Here is a 13,501-nt window from a genome sequence, read left to right as displayed (position 1 = left end):
CCAATTTACACCTTATCATTGTAGGATCAAGCTGAATGTAGAGCAATCTTTCACATGGTAAGAAATGTTTATTAAAATGGAATACAGAATTTTACCTACCAGTTAATAGAAAAGTATTTATTCTCCCACATATTTTCAAAATTAGACCAAAATGTCTATCAGATTTACACCGATTTAACAGGAAATATGCAGTAATAATTGCTCACAATTTCTAGGCTTTTTCAGAGTCTGAGAAAGAAAGCTGAATAGAAGCTTCATAGATCAATTCAGTAAGTAGAATCTTAACCCTGAGTTCTATTAGTGGATAAATATTCTTTATATCCTTTTCTATTTGAAATATTCCATCTTATTTGAAAGAATAAGTATTCTTAGATTATGATATGTGTAAAGTGATTAATCTTTCCTAAAAAAATACACAATATGCAAATCATACAACTGAATTTAATTCAACATGTCTGGCATATGTTTGTGGGGTGATTAAGATAAACGTGATGGAGAACTCATTCCCAATGTTTATGAACCTTCAGTCTAGTTAGGAAGATAACTCAAACATTTGAGAAACAGTTATATCCAACTTTTGTTTGACAAATCAATGCATTATTATATTCTACTAAACATACTAGCTGGTAAGGCCTCTTTATAAAGTTGATGGCAAAAATCAAGGTTTCATATAATCTCAATAGTTTTGAAATCCCACAAGCTTTAATTAAGAATAAATGTAGACTTGTATTTCGGTTAAAAATAAATTTCACAAATTCAGGATCTGAGAGAACATAATTAGCTCCCAAACACTTGAAAACTATATTAAAAATGCCATGGACAAGGTAAAAAAAAATTAATAATGGAATGAAATTAGTAAAATAAGCTAACGTATTCTTGGATGGTTTATTTATTCACACATTCCCCAAACAATATTTTCAAGTGCCTACTATATCACAAGTTCTTCAAAAATTAGTAAAATATAGTTTCTGTCATAAAAGTTGATCTTGTTATAGATATAAATATATAAAAATAACTGTATTGAAAAGTGAAAAGGATGTTATTTTATAAAATTACGTGAGTAGAACCCAGGTAGGTCCAGATAAGGTTTACATTTATGTGACTGTATCTATCAGACGAAGGGGTTCTTATCTCCCATTTCAAACCAGATCTGGAATATTGAGATTATTTTGAGTTACATTTTAAAAAAGAATCCTAACACACTAGAGTTTATACAGAAGAAGGCAACTAAGATGATAAATGAATCTGGAAATGATGTAATAGGAACGATTGAAAGCACATGGGATGATTATTTTGGAAACTAATGAATTCTACTAAGGAAATATATTTCTTAAAGCAGATATAACTGTTTTAAAAGTTAAAAATGCTGTTATTTGGAAAAGTAAGCACATATTTTCAAAGTTGTTTCAGGGAAAAAAAACTAGAATAATTATTTTGTTAGAGACAGGCAAGGTTCAGTACAGTATGAAGAATAATTTTCTATTAATTTGGACCTGCTCAACAATGGAATAAGCTGACTTGTGAAGTGTTTAAGGAAGGGTAAGATGTCAGATGGTAATGAAGAAATTGCTGAATGGGGCTATATTATGATCTACCCATGTAGTGTACATGATTTTAATATTCTGGTTTTTATGATGCTTTTTTATGTACTTCCAAATAAGATACTGACACTGTAAATACCTTATATTTTAACTCTTAATTATCATTATTAACATCAATCATTAATTTTGGTATTAGGGTCTATAGCATGATCCCCTCAGAGTGTGTAAGATATTAAAGAGTATTTGAGTGTACAGACTGATTTCTAATTGTTGATCCACCTCTCTTATCTCCTACTTCTTTCTTAATAGCTCAATGTGTAAACTATTAGGGACGCTGCTTCTAATCTGCTGTCAGGTGCAATAAACCAGACAACCAATCTTGTTAAATCAATAAACTTAACTATGCATACAGTTCTGAGTCAGTAGTCCCTTGTTTGAGTGAGATCAATTAATGTGAGTAAACTTTAGGATAAATACTTGATAAGCTGAAAGGTCATGCTCTACTTTCTTATGTATTTGTGATTGTGGTTCCAATTAGATGCCATTCAAAAGTTTCCATGGGGGAAATAAGAGAAAGCTTCCAAAGAGATGGACTGATAATGAAGGAAGAAGAGAAATTTTCACAAAGTATATCTGTATTGGACCTAGACATAATTATAATTTGTATTTTTATTTGTTTTGTTTTTGTGGAGAGGAGTGGGGAAAGTTGCATTAGGCGAGTAGAAAATATTGGTAAGAGGAAGGAAAAAGTAGAGCAAAAGCATGTGAATAGTAAGTAGACCAATCTTAACTAAAACAAAAAGATCACTTAAGTAGGAATGGGGGGCATAGAAAAGGTGAGAAGGTCAAATTATTGGAAGACTTTGTTACAACAGGTTTAATGAAAGTTTAAACAATATTAATACACATAGGTATTTGTAATTATACAAGCACATATACACTGTCTCAATTCTCCTTGCCATGCTCCCATTTTACAGGAAAATATGCAAGTGACACTAGCTCCAGCCATTTTTAATATTCAAAATTAAAATCAACATCTAATCATTATAAAGTTCTAAAAAGTACTCATGAGTAGTAAAACCTGGTTACGCCAACATTTCTTAGTCTTGAATAATCTGAGGGCTCTGCTGAGGCATCGTTTAACTTCTGTGTGGCAAGAGAGTGGCATTTATACCTAAAGATCACTTTCCCTCTTTTCTCATTACGATATGAAAATTAACCATGAACAATCGACACAAATGCAAATATTGGATCAAGCCACAGAGCGATATTTGGTTACGTTTTTTAAAGATTCATTTATTTATTTGAGAGAGAGAGAAAGAGCATGAGAAGGATGGGCAGAGGAAGAAGGAGAGAATCTCAAGCAGACTCCCCGCTGAGCGCAGAGCCAGACGCAGGGCTCCATCTCACCACCTGAGCCGAAATCAAGAGTTGGTCGCTCAACCGACTGTGCCACCCAGCCGCCCCCGCAATATTTGGTTATCAGATAATCAAATTATTCAGAATGTGCACGTATTAAAATTTTGGTCAAAATAAAAAAGCATCACCCAAAACTTGGGTTTCATGAAACTAGTTTCAGAAATAATGCTGAATGTTCTTAAGCAATAGGACTAAAACACTGAAATACTTTTGTCTCTCAGCTGCTAAAGGTCATGCTGGAATCTGTCCTGAACTTTATTTTGCTGAAAAAGGTAATGAACTAAACAGCATACGAAAGTTACTGGTATGAAAAGTTCCATTTTCATTGCAGAGAACCACCCACAACAGAAAAAAAAAAGTATGTAAGGGCAAGGAATGAGGAGCAAGAGAGAAAACCCAGAGGCCATGGAAATCTGCAGGATGCCTTGGGGAGTCAAGAGAGACTGAGAAGGACATCTTAAAGATCTCTGAGATAGTGAGAGGGGGAGTTTTAGGAAATGTTGCAGTAGTTTATAAATTGAATTCCTTCCATTTATGTATTTTTTAAAGAGGTTTCTGTTTTGCTTTTTCCCCCCCATAACCTGGTTTTACATGGGTTACACATGTTTTCTTTTGTCTTATTATTATTTTTTTTAATTTGGGTATAGTTGACACACAATGTTACATTAGCTTCAGGTGTACAACATAGTGATTCAACTTCTCTATATGTTGTCAATGCTCACCTCAAGTGTGGCTACCATGCGTCACCAGACAACATTATTACAGTATCATTGACTATATTCCCTATGCTGTTCCTTTATTCCCTTGACTTATTGATTCCATAACTGGAAGTCCCTGTCTCCCCCTCCCCTTCACCCATTTTGCCCATTTTCCTACACCACTCCCCTCTGGCAACCAACAGTTTGTTCTCTATACATATGGTTCTGATTCTGCTTTTTGTTTGTTTGTTTATTCATTTGTTTGTTTTTTAGATCCCACATATGAATGAAATCATAGTATTTGTTTTTGATTGCATAAACTGTAACACATGCCTTTTTCTTCCAGTCACCAAAAAGCTAATTTTACTTAGCTTGCAGTGTAATTGTCCTGGGCATCCCACCAAATCTCTATACACCCTGTCACTCACGTGTCAATCCCATATTCTTGTGCATGCACCTCATTGTGTTTCTTTTTGTCTGACTTCATACATGACACCTTCCCAGCAGGTACTCAGTCTTAATACACTGAGTACATTTCTAGTACATATAAATATCTTATTGTTATGCCTTCACTGTTTTTTGAAGTTACCGTTCTATCCTGATTTACTCTGCTTTCTATCTGTGTCACTAGCAAGACCATTTGTGAATATAAATTTTCTCTTTTCCTTAAGCTAAAGCCATAAGCAAAACCATTTGTGATAAAAATTCTTTCTTTCTTCTTAAGCCAAAACTATATAATTTTCTAGCTATAGACATATGCATACCAATAATTTCACTACAATGACATTTTAAACTCCTAGAGTTCAGGGCCTCTGCCTCATTCATTTTTGTGACTTACACAACAGCTAGTTTAGTATGTGGCCAAGAGAGATGCTCAATTAGTATTTACCTAAAAAAAGAAGGAAATTATTCTAAGTTGGCAAAAAGAATAATAAAAGCAATAAGCTTTTTGCATTATGCACTGACTATTAATATCACTGTTAAGTTTCTTCATAGAGAAGATTGTTTTAATATAGTGTGTGATTTCTACATGCTTGATTTTAAATATCTATAACATTCTGAATTAATTTACTTGCTGGGAATCTTCTAGTACAGGCTTTTTAAATCCACTCTTGATCTAAAAGAAAGAAAGAAAGAAAGAAAGAAAGAAAGAAAGAAAGAAAGAAAGAAAGAAAGAAAGAAAGAAAGAAAGAAAGAAAGAAAGAAGAAAGAAAAATTAGTGAAAAATCCTTAATTTTATCAAAAATAGATACAGAAAATTATAAAACAGATCTGTTAAATCTTTGAAACTTGTATCAAGTTCAATGACCAGAGGGACAGGGGTTGTTTGGAAAACTAAGGGGACAGCCAGAATATACTTATATAGGTATATGAACACTCAGGGCAATGGAAAGACAACAGACAGGAATTAGAAAGGCTGGTCAAACTTCTATCCTAGATCTCAGATAAATAATTCTCCATATGACCAAGTAAATTGCAGCCAACATAGTCTCGCTTTTTAAAAAACATGAAAAAGAGATACAAGTCTCAAGAATTAGATGGGCATAAAGGAGACTCAAAGCAAGGCTAATCTCAGGAAAGAAGGGTAAATACAAATAAAAGTATCAGTACATACAGAAATGTTTATTTCATTAAGTAGAATAATCAGGTCTAGAAACATATTAGAGAAGTGATTTGCAGATTGGAATAAATATTCCTGAAAACATTTCAAAGATTTGGTGGAGAGGCCAGAGGAAATTACAAAAGAGAACTGAGAACAATAAAAGTAAAAATGAACTTATTGAATATAAAAGATGTAGGGGGAAAAAAAGGCAAATACATACCCTACTGATATCCTGAAAAGGTTTAAGAGTATAACATTCCAAATTCTTTGTGTTTTTTTTTTTTAAATAATACTTCTTAAAAGTATAATTTAGGGATGAATACCATTTGGAAAAAAATAACAAGTAAGTCTCATTTAATTTGTCTTGTTAAATTAAAGTAAAATTATTTATTAGGATATCACTTTAAGTATGACCTCAAGTTTGCTTTGTGTGAATAAATACATAGAGCTGGTTAGAACCTAGTCTCTTTTCAATGATGCTTACTTCTAGGCGGTGAGAGCCTAGATTGATTTTAAACAGAATGATTTTAAAAAGAATGATTTTAAACATTCTTTTTTCTAGTTTTCTTTATTACTTGAACAGTGTGGGAATTTAATTTTCCTTACACAAGCAATAACTCCTTTAAAATGAAATTACTATTGTAGTAAATAATCTTTTAAAAGATAGCCACCTACTTTCTCTCAAGATCCCATAAGCATTTTAAGTTTTTCTTTAAATCTCCTAGGTGATTTGGTAGGAGCCTTTAACAAGACTTAAAGCCTCTTATATCTAGTTGTTTGATCTTGTCATACTTACACTCTGCATTGTTAAAAAAAAAAAAAGAAGAATTTAAAATATTGTTAAGCCATTTAAAATCTACTGATGCCTCTAATTGTCATGAATCTCTTTCCTATATGGTAACATAAAATGACCAAGAACAAGAAAATGTAACAGTGCTACATACAGAAATATATAAGATAAACAAAACTACTCAGTATTTGTGTTCTTCACAGTAAAAAGGTAAAGAATCTCCACACCTATAAGGTAAAGCAGGTGTTGTGGAACTAGATTATATTAGTGGGTTTAAAAAAAAATCATCATTAGAAAATTTGCTATAATATATACAATAGTAAAAAAAGCCAGCCCTATCTGGAAAAGATTTTTCTCTGTTTATGTTTTCTATTATTTTTTAATTTTCATCTTGTTTCTCTAAACAAGTCCTGACCTTAGCAACGTTGTGAAAAACGTATTTTGGTATACTCAGTGTACAAAACTCTAGGGCAGCACTTTTTATGCTAATTTTTAAAAAAAATTTACATCACTTCTGAGTTCACCATTACACTATTACTTTCTTTTTGTCTAATTTTAAAACATAATTTAGTTTACTTTTCTCACTCTGAAAATTTTCTTTGGACACAGCTGGGTGTGACGAAATACTTCAATAATTAATAGAGAATGTAATAAAATCCAGATCACCATAATCCTCCATAAGTTGGTTCCCAGAATCTTTTCCTCCCTCAGCATGCTGTGTTCTGTGTTGTCTATTTCTCCTCTTCCATTCACCTCATCCCAGTAGGTTAACATCATTTTAAAAATTCACTGCCATTGAATGGGATTTGAAGAGACAGAGGAATAAATGTGCATGTTAATATGTCCTTTGCTTACCTAAGGACCATTTAAACATTTTAAAGCTATAATTCATATAATGCAACTTCAGAGTGGTGTTTTGTCAAGATATAATTCAACAGTATGGGAAATGGTAAAATGTCTGTGTTATTTCAACAGCCGACAGTGTGGAAGGGGCCTACGGTTCAGACCAACACCACTTTGTACATGTCACAGTCACACCTTTTTCTTTCCAACTCTTTCTTAAGAAACTGTTCCCCAATATATTTCACCTTGCTCTAGCCCAAAAGTCTTTATTTCTTCTATATTTTCCCATTTCCTCCCCCACCAACATTAGGTGTCCCTCTCTGCTTGTGCTGACTTCCACAATGTAACAGCAGTGTGGGGAGCTCTGTTCTGGTAAATGGTACAGAGAGGCAGGGAGGTTGACCGAACAAGGTGAAGGGAAGAACCTCAAAGTCCAGAAACTCTCAAAATAAATGTTTGCTCCATCACACTTAATAATTTCCCAGCATTATTCCACTTAATGGACTACTTAGTGTATTTTAATTTAAAGCTCTTAGACAGAAACGAACAGTAACATCCCTGACTTCTTTCTGAACAAAAATGATGTTAATTACAGGCTCTTAAAGGTATTAAGAGGATATGAATGATCATGGAACTTCTTTTATTCTCTTTCTACATATAGAGCCAAATGAATGAAAAATAGGAACATCATTTCATAATGTTTCTAGTTTATAAAAGCTACTCTTGCATCAAAAACCTAGACAGGTCAACATGCAAATAGTTTTTCTTCTTCCTGTAGCTGTCCCCTGTGCAGCAAATACATATGATACTGTGTTATCATGGTCTTGTCTTCTCTTTCTGAAAAATATAATACATTCATTTCTGTGAGGTTCACAAAGATGCCTTACCACCATTATGAAGACCACAAAGTTTAAATAGTTTCCATTCTAGAGTGGAGCTGGTTGGGCTGCCTTCCTTGTTTTTTGGTTAAATAGCAGGCTTGACCAAGAACAGTCAGGAGACAGGAAGCAAATTGAGTAAAGAAGCTCCAACTTAATACTCATGGGACACCATGGAGTTAAATCCTTCCTCAAGCGTCCCCTGCTAGAAAATAATTTTATCCAGGTTCTTGTTCTCACTCACTATTGAGGACTTCTACTTTGCTCCAAGGGCTTGGGTCCAGAATTGGGCTAAGGTGTGACACTTTTGACAGATCTTTAGGAATGAGAGGAGCAGAAAGCATTTGAATGGGTACTGCTCTGGTGTTTCAAAGGGACTCTACTCTGTGAACATGTCGGGGTACAGGACCAGCTCTCCACTGCAAGTTTTATTGTAACGTATAAGGTGGTTCTGCCCAGAAACAAAGGAAAACTCACAAGCAACAATGAAGTGATTCAATTGTAATTAAATCCAAAAAGAAAAAGAAAAGATCATTAAGATCATTTTCTCCATATTCTAGAACTATGTTAAGCTTTTGTTTTCTTTAGTTTTGTTAAAACATTAACTTCCATATTTGAAGTGAAAAATAATCTCTCAGCTATCCAAGTCATAGTCAGAAATAGTGATTCATTGCTTGGATAAGCTCACTTTAAAAAGGCCACCATTAATCAATTTGGAATTCTAAGAAACTTCATTTTACTATCCATCTTTGATATTACTCTGTTCACTAAGAATCGCCATATGTAATTTAATGAAATTCCCTTGTGGGTATCCCTGCCAAATAGTATGTATATGTACTATGTGTGTATACCAAGTTATATTTTGAAAATAATAGGAACATTACCATAAAGAATGAGAGCATTTCTTCTTAATGCTACTTAAAGAGGTTTTGCCTCTTAATAATCAAAAACTGTGTTAGTTGTCCATAGTGAAATTCAATTTGGGGTATGAAATGATTAAAGTATATTTCTCAACCAACTATAAGTAAGTCCATTACTCAGGTATATGCTGGTACATATTTTCCAGTAAAAATCTGTTGCTAGTAAAAATCATATTGAATCAAACTACAGCAATAGAGTACAGTTTCTTAAAGGAGCAAAATATTCTGAAGACACAGGAACACATAATTTTATCATTTTCAATAGTCACTTTTCCTACTCTTACTAAACTTTAATTATAATAGAGTCAGATATTCCTCAAGGCTCACCAATGTCAATTGGATGAAAAATTCATTAAAGACAGTTCTAAAATGTCACTTGCTTTCAAACTTTAATCCATATGCTGTGGAGTTAACAGAGATAAGCAATTTCAAAATATGTACTGCAGTACTTATTGCAAATATAATTTTATTGCTAATTTTTGCTATATCATTTTTTCAATACCTGTAATTCATAGTTCTGCTTCAAATAATATATCACATTTTGATCAACTGCATTTTAATTAAAATATTTTTATAAGCTTAATGGATATTCGGGTAAACTATTACTGGCACATTCTCCAAATATGTTAGATTTCAAAAAATCCACTACATTATAACATATGAAGTGACAGAGGGTGTGTAAGGTGGAGTCAGAAGTAATTGTGTAAAGTAGAGGCAAACCGAAATTGAATTTTTGAAATGCAACTTATTTTGAAACATGATTTTTAGAAGATTTTATTTATTTATTTGAGAGCGAGAGAGTGAGTATGAGTGGGGGGAGGGGGAGGGAGAGAGGGACAAGAAGACTCCCCTGCTGAGAAGGGAGCCTGATGAGGGTAGGGCTCAATCCTGGGACCCTGGGATCATGACCTGAGTTGAAGGCAGATGCTTAACCTACTGAACCACCCAGGTGTCTGAAACACGATTTTTAAAGCAAATTCTTTTAATTCCCAAATACTTAGCTTTACATTCCTACTTTGGAAAACACTAATGACATCTCAATGTACCAAAAGGAAACAATCTCTTTAATTCTGTGTTATTTTATTAGATATGCTATCCCCTGCCTCTTCCTTAGAAATTTTAGACTCTGGTGCTTACGTGAGGTCTTTTTTCCCATCTACTTAACATAATCTTTCTCCTATATAACGTCTTTCATTCGCAACCTGCATCATATGTGAGTATCATTTCCAACTACTCCATTAACCTTGATCCCTTCTAATCTGTTACCAGGCAGACTTCCAGGGACGTCTTTCACTGGCATCCTTCTTAAATGTCTAATGTGACACTTAATCACAGTTTACAGAGGCTAAACAAAATCCTGACTTTGTATTTACTCAATTATTTTCATCAGGCAGCCAATGGAGCTGGGTAATTCAGGTTTATAGAGATATATTTAATACAGATTAACTTGTTATCAATACATGTTAGCTATGGCATTACCAAATTATAATATTCTGTGATGTTATATTTAGCCTTAAATTTTTTTTTAAAGATTTTATTTATTTATTTGAGAGAGCGAGAATGAGAGAGAGTACATGAGAGGGGGGAGGGTCAGAGGGAGAAGCAGGCTCCTCGCTGAGCAGGGAGTCCGATGAGGGACTCGATCCAGGGACTCCAGGATCATGACCTGAGCCGAAGGCAGTCGCTTAACCAACTGAGCCACCCAGGCGCCCAGCCTTAAATTTTCAAATGACCATGTTAAAAAGAAAAACAAATACTCTTGAGATATAAACCTGATTAAATGTTAATTTCTTCATTTGACAAAATCTCTCTGCAAATCTGCCTTTTCCAGAGAAAGAATGATTGTGTCAGAGTTTTCTTTCTTTTTTTCTGTGCTGATCAGTGTGATCACAGTGTTTTTTTCAGTAAGTGACATTAATTTCACCTCAAATTTAGAAACAGTTATTTTATTCACTTATTTACGAAAATACTTTGCTCTGATAGCAGGTTTTGATTTTTATATGAAGATGTAACCACTTTTCTGAATCCTCTTTGCATCTGTTACTGAATTCTATGGTGCAATCTCCAACCAGTCCTTCATGGAGTTTCTCTTTCAGTTTTGCAACAGTGTTTATATATTATTTCAAATAAGTCAAAATCACAAGGAAAAGCCAAAGTTTGAAAAGAAATTTCAGTGGTATTGTTACTGCATTCTTCACAAACCAAAATCCATCACATATAAGATATTTTGTCATCATGTGCTAACAAAACAAACTGAACCCCAAATCAAAGGCTCCAAATAAAACTATGCCAATCGCCCTATAGGTTCAAGTTTGTCATTTGGATAAATCTGGAGATACATCTGTCTAAAAGAAGAGAAAACGGATGTTCTTACATTATTTCTGTGTTCTGTGCTTTTCATGCATGAGGTGATTTAGATTCCTTCCAAGCCATTTACACAGACCTACTTCTAATTGTGTACTTTTAATACCTTTGAAATGAGATACTTTTTTCCCCTTTGGAAAAAAAAAAGAAAAAGAAAAAAAACAATAACAACAACTGCATTTTTGATATAACTGTGGACAGTGTCCCTGACAAGAATTTTGTAGTTCTCTGGCACACATGTGTGAAAGAATTGACATTATTAAGATGTCTATTAAACCAAATTATTTTTTGAGGTAAATTTGAATTTGTACTTTTATTATGTAGGAAAAAAATGAGATGAAACAGTTTAAGATAATTTATTTTTAGACGTAGTTTAACCCTAAATATGAAAGGTTTGCTGTTGAATAAGTGTAATTGGAACATACCTTGCCAAAAAGTTTCTTCCTTTATTTTTAAAACTGCTATTTGGAAAATTTGAATTTAGAGTAGTTCAAAAGAACTATTGATATGATGGTCTTTTGAATTTTAGAGGGAAAATAACTGTTTCTTAATTATAAACCTCACTTACATTAGAATGACTCAGACTTCCTAGTTTGTTAACTACCCATAAGATAGGACTGGAGGGTGATACTTAATTTGGTTTAGTTGAATTCACTAGAACAATCACTTAGTGAAGAAGATTCAATGACCCAAAATAGGAGATACTGCTTCCTCAAAGTCTTTACCTAACACCAACATGTGGTTTGGTCCTGGAAGAATATAATTTGATATTTTATTTTCATTTAGCATAATTGGTTTGTACAGGAAAGTTTTACTTCACCAAAACATTTTGTATCATGTTTTTCAATGCAAATGAAATTTTGCTGGGTATAAATTATATTAGAGTGTCAATAAAACACATGAGTTTGAAGTACATTATGATATTGGAATTTCTAAAGGTTTTCCTTTTCAAAGTGCTATCTCACTCATCTTAAACAGAAAAGCATTTTATTTTTTTGTCTGTGAAACGATCAGATGGTCTATTTAAAACAACAAATTGTAATAATTCTTTGGAATAACAAAGTTCAACTATTATAATATTATGCATGAGCAATGAAATTTTCTTCATGTAGTCTCATAAAGAATTATACATTGTCATTATACTTAGTAATTATGTTGGAAAAATATAATTACACATTATAATACATTTCAGTATTACAAGTAATTAAACCAAAAAAATAATTATTCTATGAATAATTCATTTTTTCTTTAAAAAATCTTTTTTTTTTTTTAAGAAAAGAAGCTGATATCAAAGAATTGTTAGAGACTTTAAAAGGAACAAAGAACCAAGCAGGGACTCTATTAAAATGCTGTATCTTAGTAGTTTTGCAGAAGAAATTCAGAATATCATGTAAATAAATCATATAACTTAAGAACAGCTAGCTAGGGTGCTTGGGTGGCTCAGTCAGTTGAGCATTTGCCTTTAGCTCAGTTCGTGATCCCAGGGTCCTGGGATTGAGACCCATGTCAGGCTCCCTGCTCACTGGGGAGTCTGTTTGTCCCTCTCCCTCTACCCCTCCTCCGCAGCTTGTGCTCTCTCTCTCTCAAATAAATAAATAAATAAATAAAATCTAAAAAAAATCGCTATGCTTTACTGGTAACAGAAGTTTCACTTCCACACTACTACATGGAATCTGAGAATGTCCTTGGCAGAGAAGAGGACATACAGAAAAATGCACATAAATTACATTAGCCCTATGAGACCTACATATTATCAGGTTTTTAACTGCTATAGAAAAGATACTTTCATCCTCCATATTCTCTTACTTTCACAGCTACTCTTATTCAAGCTGAATGATTTAACTATAAAGAATATCTAGACGCCTATTCCATCAGTCCACTTAATTTCTATATATGTACTTTTGCAGCTCAACTATATTTATTACGACTGTTTCAGGTGATTTAGAACCATTGGGTAACTGGAATATATTCTAAATCTTTTTTGGTTAAATTGTCTGAAACTATAGAATATGAAGAATTTTAGGAATTTAAAGCTTGTTTTGATTATACTATCTACCATATATTGACTGTATCCTATGTCCCAGAAAATGTTTTTTATGTGTATTAGATCACTTTTGTTCTTACAAAAATCCAAAGAGGTAGTTACCATTAGAAAACCCATTTTTCATATAAGGAAACCCAGCCTTAGAGAGATTAAGTTACTTGCTCAAGTAACTTGCAAATGATGAAAGAGTTTGATCTTAGAGGGTCCAATCCAAAAGGATGGTATTATAACCACTATGTTACAGTATGACCTCAGATTTTATCAAGCATTCATAGAATTGTTGTGTGTTGAGGGTATATTTGGGTATTGAGAAATACCCAAATTAGTTAATTATGGCTATCAGAGAATATCAGATTGTGCTACATCGTTTTAACTATATCATTAATCTGAGGATATATATC

The sequence above is a fragment of the Mirounga angustirostris genome, unplaced genomic scaffold (assembly GCF_029215605.1).
Source record: "Mirounga angustirostris isolate CCGP_5_RB_7025 unplaced genomic scaffold, mMirAng1.0.hap1 SCAF_3, whole genome shotgun sequence".
In the NCBI taxonomy this organism is placed as follows: domain Eukaryota; kingdom Metazoa; phylum Chordata; class Mammalia; order Carnivora; family Phocidae; genus Mirounga; species Mirounga angustirostris.
Note: the sequence above shows the minus strand (reverse complement) of the source record.